The following is a 23,786-nucleotide window of genomic DNA, read 5'->3' as shown; positions in this document are numbered from 1 at the left end:
GGCACTCAGATGGTCTTGCAACCTTTTCCTGTCACTGGCATTTACTGGCAGGAGAAAAGTGCCCGATTTTTACTGCCTGTCAGTAAAAATACTGATGGTTGGCAACATTGGCTGCAGGGCTGGTCCAAGACATTGTGCTGCCTGGGTCCATAAATTAAATGCTGCCCCCCCCCCCCAAAAAAAAAAAAATTAACCCACCAAAAGGCCCACACAATTATATTTTATATCAGGATAATTAAAACTAAAATCTATATGTGAACCTAGGTTTGCTGGACAACTGGGATTTAAGGTGTGGATCCTGCAGTAATAGGGGCCAGTGTTTACTTACAACTTGTGTTTACTTGTTCCATTTGCCGGTGACGGTTGTGGAACTGTGTGGTGAATCTAAGGTTGGTGTCACTTTCCCTAGTAGTCTTATGTACAGGATTGGGGAGCGTGACAAAGTAGGAAAATGCTTGCTCAACAAGATCTGCCGGGTAACCTTTATCCATAAACTTATGTTTCAAAATTTCACCATGCTCCTTGTAATCTGAAGTTTTTGTGCAATTATGTCTCAACCGGCAAAATTTACTTTTCGGGATGTTATTCAGCCAACATGGGTGGTGACAACCCGGCAGATCTTGTTGAGCAGGCATTTTCCTACTATGTCACGCTCCCCAATCCTGTACACAAGACTACTAGGGAAAGAGACACCAACCTTAGATTCACAACACAGTTCCACAACCGTCACCGGTAAATGGAACAAGTAAACACTGGCCCCTATTACTGCAGGATTCACACCTTAAATCCCAGTTGTCCAGCAAACCTAGGTTCACATATAGACGGGCGCCCAACATCAAAGCCAAAATCGCACCCAGTAAACTAAGAACCAACAAACATCAGTCGCCTTCTCTGCGATTCTTTAATAAGACTGGCATGTATCAATGCAAGAAATTATTGTGTCTTACTTGTCAGTTTGTTACACATGGACAGAAGAACTTTACTGTCAAGGGAACCACATATGGGATTAACGAGTTCCATACTTGTTCCTCAGACTTTGTTGTTTACTGTCTGGTGTGTCCGTGTGGCCTACATTACGTTGGGAGAACCACACATGCCTTGCGGGCACGCTTTGGCCAGCACAGGCGATACATCCAAGAGGGAAAGGATTTTCATAGTGTCCCGAGACACTTTCTTCAGTTCCATGCCTAATCCATATGTGGCTTGCGAGTATGGGTCATTGAGTCCATCCAGAGAGGGCTTCCAGCAGCAGAAAGGTTCAAGCGACTCTGTCAGCGAGAAACCTATTGGACCTTTGCCCTGGATGTCCTCTCGCCTGGAAGACTTAATGAAGAACTTGATGTTAACACTATCTTGTAAGGTCCAGTCCTGTTCTTTTCACGTATTTTTTTTTTTTTTCTTCATGTTCTTTCATAACTCAGCTGTTTAGATTCTTTTGAGGGAATTTTTTAGAGTGGTGTTCCATTTTACATTATTATATATTTTATATATATATATTTTTTTATTATTTATTTTATTCTTTATATTTGTTTTGTTTTTTTTTTTTTGTTTTAAGTTTCTTAGTTTTTTAATTTTTATTTTATTATTATTATTATTATTTTAAAAAAATGTTTGCTGCACCATGTGCCTGGTATAAACTAGTGTATGGTTATGTATGCTAGTATTCATTATAGTTTTTTTAATGCCTTTTAAATATTGTTAATATTAAATTGATTTATCATGCTTTGTATGTTTCATATACAGTAAAACCTTGGATTGCGAGCATAATTCGTTCTGGAAACATGCTTGTAATCCAAAGCACTCTTATATCAAAGCGAATTTCCCCATTAAGAAATAATGGAAACTCAGATGATTCGTTCCACAAGTCCTTCAGTTTATAGTCTATATACAAAGATTATAGCATTGTGATAGGTTGTGTAACCATAAAATGTCCATCCCCAATATGCAGCCTTCCCAAGGGGATTAGAAGCAAAATCCATCAGGAGCTACAGAATATAAGAGAGATGAGAGGCGCCTCTAAGTGTAGCAATATGGTTACATTTAATGAAGGTACAACATTTAGCAACTCACATGGTTGATGATTAAAATAGGCACACCTAAGTATGCAGGCACCCGGGGTAAAGCTGTCCACATAGGCCATCTTCTGAACCACCGGCTCTCACCACTGTCAGTCTGCAATCCTGACCGGGAAGAATAGCCTGCAGTAGAGTGATCTGAAAGTGAGGCTTTGAATCACTCGTGGAGTGCAGCGGGGAAGGGATGATGAAGTTGGCTGTGCAGAGGACGGTCTATGTGGACAGCTTTACAACAGATGCCTGCATACTTAGATGTGCCTGTTTTAATCATCAACCATGTGAGTTGCTAAATATTGAACCTTCATTAAATGTAACCATATTGCTACACTTTAGAGGCTCCTCTCTTCTTTTTTATACATGACGCTACTTGTATATCAAGACATCGCTTGTATATCAAGTCAAAATTGACTTTAAAAATGTGCTTGTCTTGCAAAGCGCTCTCAAACCAAGTTACTCTCAAACAAAGGTTTTACTGTACCAACATTGGGGCTGGAGTCCTCCTGATTTGGGTGTTCCCAGCTTATTGGCTCCATTTCTTGTTTCCCCTTTGTTAATTGATACTTCTGGCCAGCGCCCTTAAGTGTCCTGCGTCTGGCCGTGTATTCTATTGGTCTGAAGAAGGAGCTGTTGTGAGCATGCTCCGAAACCGGTAACCGCCCATTCCACCGCCCATTCCTCGTCTACAGCTGCAGGTCCTTCTGTGAGGTATGCAGTTCGCCGCAGCCACACTCTGATTCAGCCCCCGGATTGTTTTAGGCTGCTGGCAGCTTCCACAACAGGTACATGGTGAATTAGGAAGGACGCCGGGTCATGACGCTCCATTTTTTGCTTTTATGTAAGTCTTGATATGAGCTTAATAAATTTGTTATTACTGCTTCACTGAGTGGCGCCTTCTCTTTACTCTGCTTACATGTGGGATCTCGCTTCGGCCCTTTAAGAGCTGCCCTCGATGATAGCCAGTGTTGCCAACTGCCCGTAGATTTACGGACAGCCCGTTAAAACGGGGCACTTTTCTCCTGCCCGTAAATGCCCATAGCAGGAGAGAAGTGCCAGTAAATCTACGGCGGCGCAGTCAGAACTGCGCATGCGCGGCACGCAGTTCAGGAGATCCGAGGCGAGCCGAGTGTTCTCTCGCAGAGACGCAGACTCGCACTGTGACTGGAGTGCCACGGCCTGCCTGCGCCCGCCCCTGCCTCCGCCCCCCGCCGTCATATAAGTTTTCCCGCCGGGCCGGTCAGTGTCTTATTGGAAGTCTCGGACTCGTACTCGCGGCGGAAGTGACGTCTAACGTTGAAATTTTGGCAGTAGTACACCGGCCGCCACCAGGCGCCAGACAGTGACAGTGAGAAAAACAGTGTGGAGTAGAGTCTGGAGTCTGGACTGTCTGTCACTGTGGAGTACTAGAAGTCGAGGATGCTGGTGGTTGGTGGAGTGGACAGAGCAGCAGACTATGACAGCAGAGGCAGCCGCAGAGCACACAAAAGAAAGAACAGAGGACTGGTGAGTGGGGCTCTGAGCCTCCGACACTCAGCTAGCAGAGCAGACTGGAGTAGAGAGATGAGTCAGGGGGCAGAGGACATCAGTGTCCTTCTCCTGTGCCCACTTCACCTCTCCACAGGCAGTGTCACAGCTTCACTCTGCAGTAATGTCACTGATATGGCTATGGAGAGGTGAAAGGGACTTAGGAGGAGGACACTGATGTGGAGAGCTCATATGTAGGGGGACAGAGGAAGAAACTGCTGTGAGGGGGTGAGGAGGGCACTTCCATGTCCACGCAGGCTCTGACCATCTCCTGTATTATGTACACAGTCTTTGACCACCCCCTGTACCATGTCCGCAGTCTCTGACCACCCCCTGTACCATGTCCGCAGTCTCTGACCACCCCCTGTTCCATGTCCGCAGCCTCTGACCACCTCCTGTTCCATGTCCGCAGTCTCTGACCACCTCCTGTTCCATGTCCGCAGTCTCTGACCACCTCCTGTTCCATGTCCGCAGTCTCTGACCACCTCCTGTACCATGTCCGCAGTCTCTGACCACCTCCTGTACCATGTCCGCAGTCTCTGACCACCTCCTGTACCATGTCCGCAGTCTCTGACCACCTCCTGTACCATGTCCGCAGTCTCTGACCACCTGCTGTACCATGTCTGCAGTCTCTGACCACCTCCTGTTCCATGTCTGCAGTCTCTGACCACCTCCTGTTCCATGTCTGCAGTCTCTGACCACCTCCTGTTCCATGTCTGCAGTCTCTGACCACCTCCTGTTCCATGTCCGCAGTCTCTAACCATCTTTTCTTTTATCATGTCTGCAGTCTCTGCAGGGGAGTCTGGAGAGGAGTCAAGAGTGAGGGCAGCTGAGGGGAGGTCAGTGACAGCGCCGCCAGACCAGTCTGATGGGGGGGTCACTGATGTAAGGGGGAGAGAATACAATAATGTAATGGGGCACTGACTTTTGTTTAACTTAAACACATTGCTAATAGCACTATCTACATGTTTATAGTTTAATTATTCATATTTGCACGGTTTAGCACTGAAAACGGCTATTTTATGTACATTTTTGCAGTGCCAGTAAAAAAATTGGTGCCGTCCGTAAATTTTGGCGTTCTGCCAGTAATTTTCACTCCGGGGGGTTGGCAATACTGATGATAGCACTCAGGGCCGCTGATAGGGCAGTACAGCCAGCCCTTCTGTACCGGGCCCCGCCCTAATCGGCTCAGCAGGGGGGCCCGGGCAGCTTTATCACTAAACTATGGTCAAAGCATTTTGCGCAGGTGAAAGAATTTGACAATGCTCCTAGGCTTCCTGTAACATAATATATATTTTACCTGAGCCTCATCAGTGCAGCAGAGGGGCCCAGGAGGCGATTAGCAGAGAGGGACTCTTTTTTAAATTTTGGGGCGTAAGCATCTAAAGCCGGCTCCGCATTTTTGTAAAGTTCCTGCTGGCCGCGGCTGATGACAGCCTATCTCTGGTGGAGTGATTCTCCCTTCCTCCCTCAGTAAGTACTAAGGAGGGCAGAAGACAGAACTGTAGCCGGGCGGCGGGAGGTGATTAAATAGAGAAGTGGCCGAGGGCGCAGGCAATGCAGGGATGCCGATCCACAGCAGGCAGACTCACAATTTTATAAAAAGGTACAGAGACACATCCATGCTGTATACAGACAGGCATACAACAGCTTCTGTACTGTGTGATCATCATCACAATAATGATGGTGATCACATACTAAGCACAGTGAGATGCTGTTAGGTCTTGTTTACTTTTGTGTTGGGGGGCAGTAAAAAAAAAAAGTGCAGCTGAGCCACAGTTTTACCATCCTCCAACTACTCCCCCCCGCCCTTATGCTGCAAAGGCACTGCTACCATAGTGCGGCAGTAGTGGGGGAGTGTTGTGTAAAACACCCTACAGCTGTACTTGGGAAGCAGTGTCTTTGCATCATAAAGGGGAATGATTGGGGGATGGTAAAACTGTCATGATGTCACTGTCCACAGAATGGCTGGGGAATAAGCCAGTGGAGTGTGATCTGTACTCCATTAGCTTTATTGGAGGACAGGTGGGACATCAGGGATCTTTAGACTTCTGATGCCTCATAAAAGAGAACCCGTCAACAAAAAATGCATCACACAGGGGACTTTTTGTCCCCTATGTGACGAAAAAGAAAGTTTAGAAAAAATAAAATGTTAAAAAAATGAAAAAAAAAAAAAAAAATAGTTATACACAAGTCCCTACTCCCTAAAGTTCCCTAACAAAACTTCTTGAGCCCCCCCCCCCCCCCCCCCTTGTCCATTGCACTAGACATGTTACATAACACTGCTCATGCCGGAGTGAGAGAAATAATTCTCAACAGAACAGAAGTGCTTTATTGGTATCGGGATAGCATTAATTATACATACTGACATGGTACATGCTGGGTGTATTATACAGTATTCAGAACAACAAAGAAACTGTATATACACAAGATAAACTTACATGTATACTCAAGGTATTTTAAGACTTGACATGTTGGGTATCCATTTACTCAGGGAAAACCTGATCTATTACATTTTACCAAAATAATTGGGTAATAAATTGATTTTACACTATACACACTATATATATATATATGTATATGCCATTTAATTAACTTTATTGTATTTTTTTTTTAAATAAACTTGTGTTTCATAAATGTTGTGCTAATATTGAGTGACAAAAAAAAATTAGAACTACTGTACCACCATTTAATTCTCAAGGGTGTCTGCTTTCAGAAAAACTGAATTTTTGTAAAATCTTACCGTAAAATTCCTTTCTCTGAGTCCTCCGACAGTCGCCGCCCCCTCCAAGTCCTCACCAATGGGTATTGACCTTTGCTCCGTAGGAGTAGCTAGGCAACAAGAATTGTTAATACAAAAGCTTTTAGCCTAGACACACCCCTAGGGGCTGTCCCCTCAGTCAATACCTCCCTGCACCAGCATTCCCAACTCAGTTTTGGTAGCATAGCAGTAAGAGTACATAAAAACCCCCAAAAGAGGGGCGGGGGGCGGTGACTGTCGGAGGACTCAGAGAAAGGAAATTTACGGTAAGATTTTACAAAAATTCAGTTTTCTCTTACGTCCTCCCACAGTCGCCGCCCCCTCCAAGTCCTCACCAATGGGACGTCCCAAAGCAGTGTAGACATGAGGGGTGGGAGACGCAACCGTAGAAAAAGGCAACGCAGTACCCACAGAGAAAGGAACCTTACCACAGTAAGAGAACCAACTGGGTAACAGGAAAAACGTGCTCAACAGGAGCAACAACCCAGGAAAACAAGTAACCCAGGGGTAAAACACCCCAATAACCAAAGGCCCACAAAAAAACAAGGGTCCCTAAGAAACTGCCGCACTGAGAACTTTACGTACAAAGGAGACATCAGCCGATGCCTGAACATCCACCTTATAGAATTTTGAGAAGGTGTGAACGGACGAGCAAGTCGCCGCCTTACACACCTGGGCCACAGAAGCCTGATGACGGTAAGCCCAAGACGTACTCAAAGATCTGGTAGAGTGTGCCTTCACAGGGAAAGGAGGAACCTTCCCCTTCAAGGCATAGGCTTGCTCAATGATCTGTCTGATCCATTTGGCGATGGTCGCAGCCAACGCCGCCATGCCCTTCCGAGGTCCCTCAGGAAGGACAAAGAGGGAATCCGACTTGCGAAATGATTTAGTGGACGACAGGTAAACCCTGATCGCCCGGACAACATCCAAGGAATGTAAGGCAACCTCCTTCGGATGCTTAGGCTTCGCGCAGAGCGAAGGCAAGACAATGTCTTCATTAAGGTGAAAATCCGAGATCCTTTTCGGAAGAAAGGATGGGTTAGGTAGCAGGACCACCTTATCCTTGTGAATCACCAGGTAGGGATAGCTGCAGGACAAAGCCGCCAGCTCCGACACCCTGCAAACCGAAGTGATCGCCACCAAAAAGGCAACCTTCTTGGACAACAGAGACAACGAGATCTCCCTGATCTTTTCAAAAGGAGCCTGTTGTAACACGGACAGAACCAAGTTCAAGTCCCACGGAGGCAAAGGTTCCCTCCTAGGAGGGGCCAAATGTCGCACCCCCTGAACAAAGGTGCTAACCAATGAATTAGACGCCACAGGGCGTTGAAAGAGAACGGCCAGAGCAGAAATCTGACCCATAATCGTGGCCAATGCCAAACACTGGTCCACTCCAGTTTGGAGGAAAGCCAACACTCTTGACACCGAGTATGAGCGAGGGGAATACCCCCTGGACTCACACCAGGCAAAATACGCTTTCCAAGTACGGTAGTAAATTTTTCCCGAAGAGGCTTTCCTAGCCTTAATCAAAGTGGGAATGACCTCAGGGGAGAGACCCCTATCCTTCAGGACCAGGCTTTCAACAGCCAGGCCGTTAAAGCCAGCGACTGTAAAGCAGGATGGAATATCGGTCCTTGAGACAGAAGGTCTTCTTGAAGCGGCAGGCGCCACGGAGCGTCGACTGCCAGATTTACGAGGTCTGCGTACCAAGACCGGCGAGGCCAGTCCGGTGCCACCAGAATCACCATGTGCGGTTCCGAGGCCAACCTGCGAAGGAGCCTGGACAGCAGCTGAATCGATGGAAAGGCATACATCAGACGATACTGATGCCAGGGCGCCACTAACGCGTCCTAGGCGTCTGCCCGAGGATCGCTCGTCCTTGCCACGAACCTTTCCACCTTGTTGTTCAGACGAGACGCGAACAGGTCCACATCTGGGGAACCCCACTTCTCGCACAACATCTGGAAGACATCCGGGTGAAGGGACCAATCTCCCTGGTCCAGGGTCTGGCGACTCCGCCTGCCAGTTTTCCACCCCCGGAATGTGGACTGCCGTTATCGCCGGGACGTGCGTCTCGGCCCAAGACAGAATGTCGGCTACTTCCCGAGCCGCTCGGGCACTCCTGGTGCCCCCTTGTTGGTTGACGTAGGCCACCGCGGTCGCATTGTCCATCTGAACCCGAACTGGACGGCCCCGAAGCCGGTCCGTCCACCGTAGAAGGCAAAGCTTTATCGTCCTCAATTCCAGAATGTTGATCGGAAGGGAGGACTCCTCCTCCGACCAAGTTCCCTGGGCGGACAAAACGCCCAGAACACCACCCCAGCCCGACAGGCTGGCATCTGTGGTGATCACTGTCCACAATAACGGACGAAAAGACTTGCCCCCCGACACCGCCGGGGACTGGAGCCACCACAGAAGATCCCTTCTGGTGCAGTGGCTCAACGAAATCCGCAGATCCAGGGATTGCGTCCGCCTGTCCCACTCGGCAAGAATCTCCGCTTGGAGACCCCGCGTGTGAAACTGGGCAAAGGGGATCGCCTCGAAGGCCGAGACCATCAACCCTAGACATCCCATGCATGTCCGGAGAGACGAGTGCCGGTTGTCCCTGAGGGACCTGACCTCGTCCTGAAGAGTCCGAAGCTTGTCTTCCGGCAGGAAAACCTTCGCTTGGACAGAGTCCAGAATCATTCCCAAGTAGGGAAGACGAACCAAAGGACGCAGAGTCAACTTCGGAATGTTTATAGTCCAACCGAACTCCTGCAGAGTCCGCATCGTCGTGGACAGGTCGGTCACCAGGCTCTGACTGACGTGTGACCGTATCAGGATATCGTCCAGATACCACAAGACAGCAATGCCCTGTGCTCGCAACAGGGCCAGAACCGGTGCCAGTACCTTGGTAAAAACCCGCGGAGCCGAAGCGAGACCGAAAGGCAACGCCACGAATTGGTAATGATCCTCCGCAATGGCGAATCGAAGGTACCTCTAGTGACCCTCGAAAATGGGGATGTGCAGGTACGCATCCTTCAGATCGATGAAAGGCCATGAATTCCCCCGGACTCAGGGCAGCCACCACCGAGCGCGGGGATTCCATGCAGAACTTGCGAACCCGCACAAAGCGGTTCAGAGCTTTCAAGTCCTGAATCGGACGCACCTTGCCCTCCTTTCTGGGCACAGTGAACAGATTGGAGTAAAACCCCCGAAATCTGTCCCGATGAGGCACCGGAACCACCACCCCCTGGGCCCGCAGGTCCCGCACCGCCAGGTGCAGATCCTGCAAGTGCTCCGGAGACAGCTGAAGATTCGAGGGAAAAAATCTGCCCGCCGGCCGAGAGAGAAATTCGATCTTGTAACCAGATCGAACGATTTCCTGAACCCAACTGTCCCGAATGCGGGTCAGCCAAGGTTGTAGGAAACCACGCAGACGTCCCCCCACCCCAGAAACGGGTGAGGGCGCCCCTTCAGGCGGAAGTGGTATGGGAAGTTGACCCAGACTGGCCGGACTTCTGCTTCCCTGCCCACGGCTTCTTCTGGGAGCCTTGGCCTTTGAAGGGCTTGCCCTTGGATTGTGACCGAAAGGCACGAAAGGACCCCTGAGAGGGCCTAGACGAGGAATTCCGTTTACCACGGAAAGACTTATGCTTGTGAGACTGGGGCAGGAGAGTACTCTTGCCCCCCGTAACCCCTTTTATCAGAGTATCCAAAGCCTCGCCAAAAAGGCGAGATCCCGCGTAGGGAAAATCCGCCAGCGTCTTGCGAGAAGATTGGTCGACCGACCAATTCTTCAGCCAAATCAGACGACGGTTCAGTATCGCCACGCTGGACAGGCGCGCAGCCAAGGGAGCTAAATTCAAGTCCGCATCGCACAGGTACATGACACCCTGATGGATCTGGTCCACCATAGCCAACGTAGCAGGCGAAGCTGCATCAGCCACCAAGGTGCGCCTGAGCATCTTAGTCCAATACGCAACAGCCTGCGCCGCCATAATGGAAGCAAAAATAGGCTTCAGCATAGAACCAGCAACCATATAGGCATGACGGGCAAGAGACTCCATTCTCCTGTCCGTAGGGTCCCAGAAAACCGGGGTATCCTCAGAAGGCACCGCAGTAGCCTTGTTCAAAATGGCCACCGCCTGATCCACCTGAGGCGCCACACACCAACGCTCGTCGGTGGAGGGCGCAAACGGATAAAGCAGTTTAAACTCATTTGGCACAGTAAAGGGCTTCTTTAAATTGCGCCACTGTTCATTAACCGTATGGTGAAATTCAGCAGGACAGGGAAAAACCTGCGCTGATTTGCGAGTCCTCTGCGTTCCAAAGGAGGACACCCTAGCAGGAGGAGTAGGCTCATCCTCCAGGTGCAAGGTATCTTTTATGGAAGCAATCAGCTCATTCATGAGTGCAAGCTCTTCAGGCGAGCCAGGGGGAGAAACATCAACCCCCTCCACCTCTGCCTCCCCCTCGGACCCCAGAAGGTCCAAAGATGAGCGGGACCCCGAGAAGGGTACGCCAGCCACAGCAGCCACATCGCCCTCTGAATCAGAGGAAACGGACACCCTGGCCCTTTTTGCGGATCGTTCAGCCATCAGCATCTGTACCTGAGACACCAAGGAAGCCACTACAGCGGTCAGATCGGCCCCCTCGGGGGGGTGCAGCAGCCCCCTGGTCACCCACCAGGGCGGGGGGAAACTTGCTATCCTGAGAATCCATGCCCCAGCACAGAAAAGTAATAAAGGTACTGGCCCTTTAATACCACGGCGAGCGCAGCCCACCGCACACTACTGTATGCACCGACCCCACCGGGGATAGATAACACCTGGAGAGAGCACAACAGACTGCTGCCACCGATCGCTGTCCCCAGAGGAAGTGATGCAATGCTGGCTGATTGATATAGCCTATGAAGGCTCTGGCAAAATGGCCACTCGGCTGGGGGAGAAGGCTACAGGAAAATGGCGCCGACATGTGCTCGGACGAGCACCGCCCGCCAAAATGGCGGCGAATGGCGCCAAAACACGGCGCTGCACAGGGACAGGGCCGGTCACAGCATACAGGCAAAGAAAATGGCGGATCCCGCAGCGACCGCCGCACACACACATGTCTGCACACAAAACTGCACCCAGAGCATAATTTACAGCAGAGCAGGATGGCCCCCCCTCGCAGCCCACAGGCAGTGCAGCCACACAGGGATCTGACAGGGAGCCCGCAGTTACACAGACATGGGGGGTACTACAAAGCCACAGACTGACACCCATACAGAAGGTCCACACACAGAAGGGGCTTACCGTACCAGATGGCGTGGGGAGCCGTCTCCAGCGGAAAACCGCTATCAAGGCAGACAGGGAGTGCCGCAGCCAGGACGCTGGTGAACTGCAGCCATAGACCGCAGCATGGCGTCCAGTGAGGTAGCTACCTCACAGGCAGCATCCCTGCAGCGAACAGGGATGGGTCGTTCAATGTGCCAGGGCAAACCTAAGCTGAACGCTCGATGGCAGGCTGGGGATCCATCTGGCTCTCAGCCCTGGGATTCAGGGCGGCCAGTCCGAGACCCAGCTCCGCATGACGATTCTTCATCCGAAGATCCCTAAAACTAAAGCTGACAAAATAACAGCTAGTAAAGAAAAGAAAAAACACTTGAAATAAAATAAAAAAAAAAAAGGGTAGAAGGCTGAGACTGAGCCCCAGCACAGGAAAGCCAGCTACTCCTAAGCTAGGCAAGATCAAACTGAGTTGGGAATGCTGGTGCAGGGAGGTATTGACTGAGGGGACAGCCCCTAGGGGTGTGTCTATGCTAAAAGCTTTTGTATTAACAATTCTTGTTGCCTAGATACTCCTACGGAGCAAAGGTCAATACCCATTGGTGAGGACTTGGAGGGGGCGGCGACTGTCGGAGGACGTAAGAGAAATATGGGTTTTCAAGTTTTTACATAATCTCCAGACCTAAAATGATTTTTTAAACATGTTCAATAAATGCAAAAATTATTCTGGCAGCAAATGGGCATAATGCATGTACTGTAAGGCTTATGGAATATCTATTAGGCCCTTCCACAGGAGGAGGACACCACTAGGAATCAGCCTGCTCAGCGGGAAATTTGTCTGCTGATCACCACTGAGGAGAGTGGATGGCTGGTCCATGTCCACTCGGCTTATGTAGAGCGGACACAGCCCGCTTTCCTCTATGGAGCAGTGGGTGTAAATGGACCGCCTGTCTGTTTCCATCTGACTGCCAATCCGATCTGTCAGATGGATGGGGGAAAGGATCCCCATCTGTCTGTTTTTAGAAGATCAGACTGGATTGGATGACGGCCGGTGTAAATGGACACATATTCATTTACACCCACCGCTCCATACATTGGAGGGTCCAATTGGGTCCGCCTGAAAAACTGACAGGCAGCTGCAGTATTTTCAATAGGAGGGATGAGCTTAGGTGTGTTTGGATCCTAATCTGAACATGCCAGAGCTATTCTGCCAGGAAGCTGTCACTGCACACTGCCAATCATAAGTGGTTGAGGCACTTCCTGCCCACAGTCGTACGTATACACGAATCATTTATACATGTGGCTGTGGAGCAGGAAATACCTCGACACTTATGATTGGCAGGGTGATGAGCAGGGGGGGGGGGGGGCCCTGTCAGGTAGGCTGTAGGGGGCCCCATGATTTCTAACAGCGGCCCTGATAGCACTAACGCTTTGGGAACATTCACCATCAGTCTGGTTAACATCTCACATATCAAGACTATCTGAAACAAAGGACCCATCCCCCAGCAAGAGCGTCCATTCTTTTTCCTTATGCATCCGTGTTCAGGCAGTCCTATTCGTGTTCGATTAGAATGCAGTGCCTGCATGGGCACAGTCACTGTTTTCAATTTGACATCTGTGTGAGTGCAGGCGTGTGACCCCAAACTCACACTGTCTGCAATTGGGGACCCACATCCACACGGATGTCAAATTGCAGCAGCAGTGTCCATACAGTCGCTACATCCCAATTCACAGGAATGAAACCGCCTGCACCTCTTAGCTCTAAACACAGCATATTATCTGTTCCCTGGCTAGAACAACAAAACCTCACCTGAAGCTGCTGATTTTGGGAAAACCCTGGCTGGAGTTAGGGGATCCAGGAGGTGTGTAACACCCTCGGGGGGAATCCAGACAGTCTGGACTTCTATCATTCCCTAAAGACTATATCAAATAGACTATTTTACTGTATACAGTATAAACAGTATACACACATACAATTTTAAAAAGGGAACACTAGGTGGCAGCAAACTACAAACTAGGATTAAAAGCCTTGTAGGACTGATCTGAATAGTTTCTTAATAAAATTAGTTACTTTAACTGACAAGTGCACACCATTCAACGCTGTACAGTGTACATAAATAAAATTGAAAGAATTTTTTTCCCATCTTTTGGTGGTATTTGATCAACATGGAGTTTTTTATTTTTGCGCTATAAATGAAAAAAGAAAACTTTGAAAAAAATACATATGTTCTAATTTCTGCTATAAAACGTATCCAATTAAAAAAAAAAAAACATTTCTTAATGAATTTAGGCCAATATGTATTCTGTTACAAAATTTGGGTTAAAAAAAATCCCAATAAGTGTATATTGATTGGTTTACGCAAACATTATAGTGTCTACAAACTATATATACTGAAATGTTTAAATTTGTAATACTAGTAATGATGGCGATCAGCGACTTATAGTGGGACTTTGATAGTAGTGTGGGCAGTCTGACACTAACTGACACTTTGTGGGAACCAGTGACACTAAGGCCCCTTTCACACAGGCGGACCGTTCAGATCTGCCTGTCCGTTTTTTTTGGCGGATCTGAACGGTCCCCCCATGCATCCCTATGGGGCATGGGATGTCAGCGGAGATCCGATCCGTCAAATCTGGGCGGATGGAAACCCTATTTTCCATCCGTCCAGCGGTCCGTTCCCATCCGATTCCCCCATAGAGATGTATGGGGAACTGACAGCTGTGTCTCCGCACATAGTGCGGAGAACAGCTGTCATTCTCCTGCTCAGCGGGGGATCGGCGCCCTGCTGAAATAAACGGAGTCCGTCCGACGGACGGGTTGTGTGAAAGAGCCCTAATACAGTGATCAGTGCAGAGACTGCAAACAGAATAGAAGAGATGGTCAGATACTGAAAAATGGATACAAGAGATAGTCAGACTGTGAACATAATACAGGAAATGGTCAGAGACTGTAAATATAAAAAAAGGGATAGCCAGAGACTGTGGACATGGTACAAGAGATGGTCAGAGACTAGACTGGGGACATGGTAAAAGAGATGGACATGGTACAAGAGATGTTCAAAGACTGCGAACAGGATAGAAGAGATAATCAGAAAGTGAACATAATACAGGAGATGGCCAGAGACTGAATATAAAAAAGGGATAGCTAGAGACTGTGGACATGGTACAAGAGATGGTCAGAGACTGTGGACATGGTACAAGAGATGGCCAGAGACTGTGGACATGGTACAAGAGATGGTCAGAGACTGTGGACATGGTACAAGAGATGGTCAGAGACTGTGGACATGGGTACAAGAGATGGTCAGAGACTGTGGACATGGTACAAGAGATGGTCAGAGACTGTGGACATGGTACAAGAGATGGTCAGAGACTGTGGACATGGTACAAGAGATGGTCAGAGACTGCAGAAAGGATAGAAGAGATGGTCAGAGACTGCAAACAGGATACAAGCGATAGACTGTGAACATAATACAGGAGATGGTCAGAGACTGTGCATATAAAAAAGGGATAGCCAGAGACTGTGCACATGGTACAAGAGATGGTTACATAGTTAGTGAGGTTAAAAAAATAACACCAGTCCATCCAGTCCAACCTATGATGAGCGTGTGTGTTTGCTGTTACAGTACAGGTCTTTAAGGTGTTTATCTAACAGTTTTCTAAAACTATCACTGCTCCCTGCTGATACCACTGCTTGTGAAAGAGAATTTCACATCCTTACTGCGCTGACAGTAAAGAACCCTTTACGAAGTTTAAGGTTAAACCGCTTCTTTTCTAGTTTTAGTGAGTGGTCACGTGTCTTATTGAATTCCCTTTCACTGAAAAATTTGTTCCCTATGCTAGGGTCACCAGTACGGTATTTGTACATTGATATCATATCTCCTCTCAAGCATCTCTTCTCCAGAGAGAATAATGCTTGCAGTCTTTCCTCATAGCTGATGTCCTCCATTCCCCTAATGATCTTTGTTTCCCTTCTCTGGACTCTTTCCAGTTACAGCACATCCTTTCTGAGGATCAGTGCCCAGAACTGGACAGCATACTCGAGATGTGGCTGGACCAGAGTCTTGTAGAGCGGGAGAATTATAGTTTTATCTCTGGAGTGAATCCCCCTTTTTGCATACCAGTATTCTGTTGGCTTTGCTTGCAGCAGCTTGGCATTGCAAGCCATTGCTGAGCTTGTTGTCTACTAGGACCCCCAGGTCCTTTTCCATCTTAGATTCACCCAGAGGTTCTCTCTCTAGCGAGTAACTTGCGTTCGTATTTCTGGCACCTTACATTTTTCAACATTAAACCTTAATTGCCATGAAGTTGCCCACCCCATTATTTTGTTCTGGTCTGCTTGTAAGGTTTCCACGTCCTGTATAGAAGATATTGCCCTGCTTAGCTTAGTATCGTCTGCAAATACAGAGATTGAGCTGGTTATCCCATCCTCTAGGTCGTTTATGAATAAATTAAACAGGATTGGTCCCAGAACAGATCCTTGGGGGACCCCACTTTCCACACCTGCCCAATCCGAGTACTCCCCATTTATCACCACCCTCTGGACTCACCCCTGGAGCCAGTTTTCAATCCAGCCACTCACCTTACGGTCCATACCTACATACCATAGTTTGTACAGTAAGCGTGTGTGGGGAACTGTATCAAATGCCTTTGCAAAGTTCAGATACACCACATCCGCAGGCTTTCCTTTATCTAGAAGGCAGCTCACTTCTTCATAGAAGGTTAATATATTGGTCTGGCAAGAACAATTCTTCATGAATCCATGCTGATTACTACAATGATACTGTTTTTATTATTAAAATCTTGTATATAGTCCCTTATCATCCCCTCCAATATATTGCAGACTACTGATGTTAGGCTAACTAGCCTGTAATTCCCAGGAATATATCTCGACCCTATTTTAAATATTGGCACCACGTTGGCTTTTTTCCAATCAGCCGGTACCATTCCTGTCTGTAGACTATCCATAAAATTAGGAACAATGGTCTGGCTATCACCTGGCTGAGTTCTTTAAGAACCCTCGGGGGTAAGCCACCCGGTCCCGGTGACTTATTTATGTTAAGCTTTTCAAGTCTAGTTCTGAGTCTGTATTCTGTTAACCATGAGGGTGCTTCCTGGGACGTGTTATTAACTTTAACATTACAAGCTGGGTTAATGTAACCCCCCAATTCTTTTGTGAAGACTGAGGAGAAGAGTTTATTTAGCACCTTCGCCTTCTCTCTATCTTTTGTAGCCAGATTCCCTTCATTGTCCTTTATGGGGCCAATGTGTTCTGGCCTCACTTTCTTACTATTTATGTACTTAAAGAATTTCTTGTGTTTTTTTTAACTCTCTTCCGCTATGTGCCTTTTGTATTCTATTTTAGCTGCCTTGATTGCGCTCTTACATTTCTTATTGTACTCTGTAATGTTGGAATGCCGCAAATGACCCCTCCGCCTTGTATTTTTTGAAGGCCTTTTCTTTACTTTTAATATGCATTTTTATGTTGGAGTTTAGCCACCCAGGGTTTATTTTAGCTCTTTTAAACTTATTCCCCTTTGGAATGCACTGGCCAATCCTTTTATTTAGTATGTTCTTAAAGCACTCCCATTTTTCCTCCATGTTCTTTGTTCCTAGGATTCTATCCCATTTAATATCGTCTAGCAAAAAGCGCAGTTTAGGGAAGCTGGCTCTTTTGCTATTCAGTGTCCTTGTATTACCCTTGTTTTTCCTATTTCTATGATTTATACTGAAACGAATTGACCTATGGTCACTGTTTCCTAAGTTGACCCGTATTTCTACATCCGCGATCAGGTCTGTATTGTTAGTAATCAGTAGGTCGAAGTAATGCATTGTTTCGTGTCAGTGCGTTTACTATCTGACCTCTGAAATTGTCCTGCAAAACATTTAGGAAATAGCGAGCCTTAGAGACTGCAAACAGGATACAAGAGATAGTCAGACTGTAAATATAATACAGGAGATGGTCAAAGACTGTGAATATAAAAAAAGGGATAGCCAGAGACTGTGGACATGGTACAAGAGATGGTCAGAGACTGTGGGCATGGTACAAGAGATGGTCAGACTGTGGACATGGTAAAAGAGATGGTCAGACTGTGGACATGGTAAAAGAGATGGTCAGAGACTGAAAACAGGATACAAGAGATAGACTGTGAACATAATACAGGAGACGGTTTAGAATTTGTGAATATAAAAAAAGGGATAGCCAGAGACTCTGGACATGGTCCAAGAGATGGTCAGAGACTAAACTGTGGACATAGTACAAGAGATGTTCAAAGACTGGAAATAGGATAGAAGAGATAATCAGACAGTGAACATAATACAGGAGATGGTCAGAGACCGGGCCGGATTAACGTTGGGGCTATTGGAGCTGAATCACCAGGCCCCTACCATAATATAGGTCCTGGCTGGCCAGATTCACTTTAATCGCTATTTTCTGTCACTTTTAAACACCAAGCCTGATTTATGTGCTACAAGGGACAGCGTGCTGCTCCCTCAGAACCTCCCTGCACAGCAGTCAGGGCAGACACAGAGAGACAGCTGCCAGGGCACAGATGTGTTATGGGCATCAGAGAGGGCTTGCTGGGTGAGAAACAGCCTGGTGCTGGAATGTCTACGCCCCCTGCTGGACGATCTCACTGCCGCTGACAAGTGAAGGAGAGGCAGAGCCACAAATGGAGAGGCTGAGATTGGATGCTTCTGAGGCAAGGTGAGAGGGGGGAGGGGTCTGTTTGTGCAAAGAGGAGGACAGTGCGAAAGCAGGACTTAAAGCTGAAGCAGCAGAGATGTGTGAGAGAAGGGTGCAGAGTAAGTTTTGGATGTGGGAGCAAAAGTGCTCTCTCTGCAAAGCAAACCTCTGAATCCTGCACTCTATGTCTAACATTCTCCTGTGTATTCTGCTGTTCTGAACCCAGCGCTCTTTGTATTATGCTGTCTTAACCCAGCATTCTGTGTATTATGCTGTCTCGAACCCAGCGCTCTGTGTATTATGCTGCCCTGAACCCAGCGCTCTGTGTAATATGCTGTCCTAAACCCAGCGCTCTGTGTATTATGCTGTCCTGGACCCAGTGCTCTGTGTAACATGCTGTCCTGGACCCAGTGCTCTGTGTAACATGCTGTTCTGAACTCAGTTCTCTGTATTACGCTGTCCTGAACCCAGCTCTCTTTTTATTACGCTCTCCTGAAACCAGCATTCTGTGTATTACGGTGTCCTGAACCCAGCATTCTGTGTTTTAGGTTGTCATGAACCCAGCTCTCTGTGTATAATGCTCTCCTGAACCCATAATGCTCTCCTGAACCCAGCACACTGTGTATTACATTGTCCTGAACCCAGCACATTGTGTATTACACTGTCCTGAACCCAGCACACTGTGTATTACACTGTCCTGAACCCAGCACACTGTGTATTACACTGCCCTGAACCCAGCACACTGTGTATTACACTATCTTAATGCCAGCTCTCTGTGTATTACGCTGTCCTGAACTCATCCCCCTGTGTATTACGCTGTCCTGAACCCAGCACACTGTGTATTATGCTGTCCTGAACCCAGCACACTGTGTATTACGCTGCTCTGAACCCAGTACTCTGTGTATCACGCTCTCCTGAACCGTGTACTTGTGCGTTATACATTCCTGGCTTTATTTAACAATGTTTCTTTAGGACCCTGTACAATTTTGCCACACCCACCCTATGATGTGGCCCTAGGCCCAGCTGCCCAAACAGAACAGGCCATGCATGGAAAGCAATGGGCCGACAGGGAAATATCTCCCCTGGCCTCACTGGTCCTGCAGTCCTAATGGAAGCCAAGTATTCAGCTTCTGTAATGTTGTGTTAGGTCTGCACAGCTGCATCCTTCCACCTCACCTCAGGGCGCGCCATGCATGCCGATGCAGGGCTCTTATGGAAGCCTGGGACTTCCATAGCATTGAGCCTGTGCAGCTGCACCCTTTCACCTCAGAGGCCATGCCGATACATAGCCCTTAAGGCCCACCAAAATCCTCAGCACCAGGTCCATAATGCCCTTAAACCGGTCTTGGTCAGAGATTGTGAATATAAAAAATTTGAATTTTTGTAAGAACCGTAAAATTATTTTCTCTGAGTCCTCTGACAGTCGTCACCCGATGGTATTAGCCTTCACTAATGGGTAATAGCGCCCTCTGCAGGAGCAAGGCTAGGCAGATAATTATTAGGTTAATACAAAAAAACTTTTTATACCACGGCACGCCACTAGGGGGCCATCCCTCAGCCATTATCCTGAGCCCAATCTGATATTACCTCAGGTTGTAGCAAGCAGTACCGGAAGGCAACAACCCCCAGATCCAAAAAACCAGAGGGGTGGGGGCGGCGACTGTCAGAGGACTCAGAGAAAATAATTTTACGGTAAGTTCTTACAAAAATTCTATTTTCTCTTACGTCCTCTGACAGTCGCCGCCCGATGGTATTAGCCTTCACTAATGGGACGTCCCAAAGCAGTGCAGGTATGAGGGGTGGGAAAAAGAAAAAGCAACCAGCTCAGAAGGTAACGCAAACAGTCGGGCCAGTAATAACCTGAGCCCACAGAAAAAACTGGAACAATTCCAGAAACAACAAAAAAACACCCCAAGAAGAAGGGACAGAAAAAAGAATGTCCCCACAAACAACTGCCGCACTCAAAACTTTGCGGCCAAACGAGGCATCCGAAGATGCCAAAAACATAAAGTTTGTAGAACTTTGTGAAAGTGTGCACAGACGACCAATTCTCTGCCTAGCACACCTGAGCCACAGAAGCCTGATGGCGAAAAAACCCAAGAGGCGCTGATGGCTCGAGTAGAAAGGGCCTTTACCGGAAAAGGAGGAATCTGACCCTTAATAGAATAGGCCTGAACAATCGTCTGTCTGATCCACTCAGACTGCCGAACAGACTCTGTGGCGGACAGGTAAACCTTGACCACCCGGACCACATCCAGGGAATGCAAGGCAAGTTCCTTGGGATGCTCGGGCCGCGCACACAGCGAAGGCAACACAATATCTTCATTGAAGTGGAATGAAGAAACCACCCTAGGAAGAAAAGACTGATCGGGTCGCAGAACCACCTTATCTTTATGAAGTACCAGAGAAGGAGAACGGCAAGACAAGGCCGCCGACTCAGACACTCTGCGAGCCGACGTGATGGCCATCAGAAAGGCAACTTTCTGGGAAAACACAGACAGAGGAATCTCTCTGATGTTCTCAAAGGGAGGTTGTTGTAACACAGACAAAACCAAATTCAAAATCCCAGGGAGGTAAGGGAGCTCTCCACGGGGGAGCCAAATGCCGCACCCCTTGAATGAAGGTGCGGACCAAGGAATGCGACGCCAAAGGACATTGAAAAAAGACGGCCAAGGCCGACAACTGACCCTTGACCATAGTCAGCGCCAAACGCTGATCCGCGCCTTTCCACAGTAAGGACAAGACCTACGCCACCGAGAAAGAACGAGGAGGAAAACCATGCGTTGCGCACCAGGCGATATACGCTTTTCAGGTGCGGTGATAAAGCCTTCCTAGTGGCGTGCCGAGGTATAAAAAGTTTTTTGTATAAACCTAATAATCAATTATCTGCCTAGTTTTGCCCCTGCAGAGGGCGCCATTACCCATTAGTGAAGGCTAATACCATCGGGCGGCGACTGTCAGAGGACATAAGAGAAAAAGGGATAGCCAGAGACTGTGGACATGGTACAAAAGATGGTTAGGCTGCAGAAAGGATAGAAGAGATGGTCAGAGAATGGGAACATAATACAAGAGATGGTCAGAGACTGTGGAAATGGTACAAAAGATGTTCAGAGAATGCGCAAAGTATAGAAGAGATGGTCAGAGACTGCAGACAGGATTCAAGAGACGGTCAGAGACTGTGAACATAATACATGGACTGTGGATATAATACAAGAAATGATCAAAGACAGCATGGTCAGAGATTGCAGACATGATGCAAGATACGGTCAGAGACTGTGAACATGCTATAGGAGTAGTTGGAGACTGGGGACATGCTTCAGGAGACAGGCATTGACCGGAGACATATTACATAAGTTTGCTAGAAATCACTGCTATAACAGGGCAATACAGAAACACTAATTTGCATCTGCAGAGGCCTGAGGGCTGCACAAAAAGTACTGAAGGGCTGCAAGTTGGGCATCAGGTGTCTAACCATTCCCTACTTTATCCAAAACCAAAAAAAGGTTTTACCTAGAGATACACTTAAATACACACTTACCGCACCATCTTTGTGTGTTGGGTTGTTCCGCTTACTTCTATACGGCCAACTTGCTGCTGCAAGATGCAAGACAGCTGCTTTTCCAGAGCAGAGGCCAGGACATATGGTGAGACCTGCCAATGGGAGAGCAAATGCATCAAAAATTGTGTAAGATTTGAAAAAACAGATTGATTATTTTCTGTAAATCTTAATTCAGATTAAAGTGAAACCCAAACTGTTGACCCATACTGTCTACACACATCGGAGTTATTCTTAGCAGGCAATGGTCAAACCTTGTTGATTTGAAAAGACAAATCGGGGTAAAAAGCCATTTCAATTTGAGACCAGCAAGCTGATCAAGAGATTGTCAGATAGTAATGTATAAATCAACCAACATCAGGATACACCTAAGGAACCCCCCGATCAAAGCTCCTCCTCTATCAGCTGCCCCCTGGTGTAGAATATTTAGAATTGATTTTTTTTGGATTTGTTGTACAAGGGGACATTTGCTCACTATTATTTCTGAAATCCAGTTGTTGAAAGGATCATACCAACTTCCTTAAAGTTATATTAAACTCTCAGTATTTAGGCACTTTCAGCAGCTGATTTATTCACTTGTTTGCAGCATTCTTATCTACATTGCAGATCAAGCTGGTGCCATGACTGCTGTTTCAGGGTGGTTCCTTTCTCTTGCAGCTTTCTATGGAGCCACCCATGCATGCAGGGAGTCAACTGTGGGCATCAACCGAAAAACACAGCACCATAGGCTAGGACACAACCCTGCTACCCCATTCCTTTCCAAAGCTAACAGACTGGCCGGAGACTGCACTGCCTTTCCTGTGGAGATCAGAAGTTCAGGGAACCAGTACTGAAAAGTTCTAAACCGCAAGTGCTGGGGTAAGTATTTTAAGAACAGTTTACAGATTAATGTTTATTTTATTGTGCTCATTGTGTTAAGCTAAAAACGATAAGAGTGTATTATTACTTTAAAGAGGACCTCTACTTTTGTTGAGGAAAAAAAACATTCCCTTCTGAGTGATCAATGTCATTGCAGGGACTTTAACCACTTGCCCACGGGGCAATTTTACCCCCTTCCTGCCCAGGCCAATTTTCAGCTTTCATCGCTGTTGCACTTTGAATGATAATTGTGCGGTCATGCAACATCGTACCCATATGACATTTTTTCATACAAATAGGCTTTCTTTTGGTGGTATTCAATCACCGCTGGTTTCTTTTTTTATTTTTTGCTACTGATGGGCACTGGTAGGTGGCACTGATGGGCCACACTGATAGGCTGCACTGATGGGCACTGTTGAGACTGCACTAATAATCAGGACACTGAAAATCAGTGCCCTGATTATCAGTGTAGATTTCCCTTTTACACAAGCCAGTTATCGGCTCTCCTATCCTCAAGCTGACAATGTGAGGAAAGGAATGCTGATAACCGGCTTGTGTTTTCATCGTGATCAGCTGTGATTGGACACAGCTGATCACGTGGTATAGAGCCCCTGATTGTCTCTTTACCCCGATCTGTGATCAGCCGTGTCCTTAGGAAACAGTGATCACAGAGTGCACTGTCCGCGCACCGCAGCGGGTGCGGTCACAGGAGGACGTTATCTGACACCCTCCCAGAACTGGCTGGCCATGTTGTAGCCGTCACTACGGGGTCACTCCCGGTGTATCTCATTCACAGTGATAGTCCCCACATAAGAAAGAGCAGGCAATAGTGCATTATCTCAATGATAAATTTAATGCAAAAAAGGTAGAACACTTACATGAACAGACGATAAGATGGGCGAGCAAATGGTTACAGATAATCACGGCCGCTCTGCATCGCGGCCCGCGAGAAGTGTCACCGCAGGAGTGAATGAGATGCACCGGGAGTGACCCATAGAGGAAGTTTTTATCCATACTGATACAGAGCCACAGTAGGACTGTTCAGAGGGAGACAACGTGGATATCAGAGATACCGGTGGTT

The sequence above is a fragment of the Pelophylax lessonae genome, assembly GCF_965119305.1.
Source record: "Pelophylax lessonae genome assembly, chromosome: 11".
Classification (NCBI taxonomy): Eukaryota; Metazoa; Chordata; class Amphibia; order Anura; family Ranidae; genus Pelophylax; species Pelophylax lessonae.
This window is presented reverse-complemented; position numbering follows the sequence as displayed.